Source organism: Parus major, chromosome 6 (genome assembly GCF_001522545.3).
Source record: "Parus major isolate Abel chromosome 6, Parus_major1.1, whole genome shotgun sequence".
NCBI lineage: Eukaryota > Metazoa > Chordata > Aves > Passeriformes > Paridae > Parus > Parus major.
The window spans coordinates 33702703-33704235 of NC_031775.1; the positions used below are offsets into that span (position 1 = coordinate 33702703).

General features: G+C 51.6%; 1 protein-coding gene across 13 annotated transcripts in view; it reads left to right on the plus strand.

Annotated features, from left to right (window-relative positions):
* Positions 1-44: 44 nt before the first annotated feature.
* The window catches only part of JAKMIP3 (Janus kinase and microtubule interacting protein 3), a 50353-nt gene continuing 48864 nt past the window's right edge, over positions 45-1533 (plus strand). For 7 of the 13 annotated variants that reach the window (XM_015633631.3, XM_015633638.3, XM_033515673.1 and 4 more), the window contains exon 1: positions 46-905. The gene's annotated coding sequence lies outside the window, so the exon portion shown is untranslated. Of the gene's footprint in view, positions 906-1533 lie in introns of all 13 variants that reach the window. The other 6 variants (XM_015633635.3, XM_015633643.3, XM_015633644.3 and 3 more) reach the window with 2 other exon arrangements.

A 1533-nucleotide genomic window follows, 5' to 3' on the forward strand; every position in this document is an offset into this window, starting at 1 on the left:
CTGGGCTGGGCTGGGCTGGAGCAGTTGACCTGTGCTGGCTGCTCTGGGTGCCTCCAGCACCAGGGACTCAGCTCCTGCCTTTTCCTCCCCTGTTCAAGCTGGCTGGTGGTGGTTTGACCCCAGGAGCAGCAGAACGATGGGCAACTGCTGCCAGGGTTTGTGCTGTGTGATCCCAAGTCAAAGATTCATCTTTCCACCAGAAAAATCCTTTAATTTCCTGCCAGTGCCCACAGGGCGGTTTCTTGTTCTTGCATTAGTACAGAAAAGTAACTGAAACATCTTTTTCATCTACACAGAATCAATCATTTAATAACTTCCTGTTCAATGTGCCCTCCAAAAAAATCACAGCTCCTGACTCTTTTATTACCTGGTCACACCTATTATATTTCATTTAGGAGAATTTGAGTATATTAACGAGTGCCATTTAGCCTTCTGCAGCATCATAGTGCTTTTCCTCTGATTTCACATCTCCTGCCACTGTAATACCTCATTTACATTGCTGTGTGCACAACAGATGTCCTCAGTGATGACTTGATCTTTCCTCCTAAATCTCTGTGTGCAGGATGTGTCAAATTGTATTTTTTAATGTAGATTATCTTGTACTTTCATGGATTGAATTTCATGTTGCTAAGTTACCTATTTTTTCTAGTTTGAGGTTATTGTTTGGTTGGGGGTATTTTTTGTTGTTTTTTTTTGCCTGCCTTGTCCTCTTTCCTGATTGACCTACATAATCCTCTGTTATCTGCAGGTTATTATGTCCTGCCCTTTACCAGGTCACCAGAACAGCAAACAGTGCCAGCTCTGGGCCTTGGAGCTCACAGCTGGGAATCTCCTCCCTGGAGCAGTGACTCCTTTGTTGTGATCCCCATCTGTGGCTGGAGTTTGTTCCACGTGCCATGGCTCAGGTCCTGGCAGGGATGTGCAGGGTGGGGTGGTTGGGTGCCCTGCCTGGGCCTGGAGCAGGGCTCAGTGTCCCTGTGGGTCCCAGCCAGCTCAGATATTCTGTGATTCCACAACTCTTGGGCAGTCAGTGTCTGACCCTGGAGTGTCCCTGTGAGACTGAGATCCACATTTCCATCCTCAGCTCCCCGTGAAGTGTCTGTGCTGCCCCAGGCACAGCCCACGTTTCCCAGCCCCTGTGCCTGCTGGCAGTGTCTGGGCAGGGCTCCCTGGGTGTCTGCTTCTCCCCTGGGTGCCCTGAGCCCTGGGAAGTGGCATTGTCTCCATTCAGGCTCTGGTTACCCCGGGGCAGAGCAGCCACAGGCTCTGCTGCAGCCAGCGCTGCCCCTCCAGGGGCCCAGAGCTGCAGTTCCTCACTCAGTGACTGAGGGTGGGCTGGCACACACCCCATACAGCTCATACATCATCCCACACATCCCACAGAACCCACACACCCCACAGAACCCACACATCCCATCCCACACACCCCATACACCCCACAGAACCCACACATCCCATCCCACACCCCCCATACAGCTCATACATCATCCCACACATCCCACAGAACCCACACATCATCCCACACACCCCACA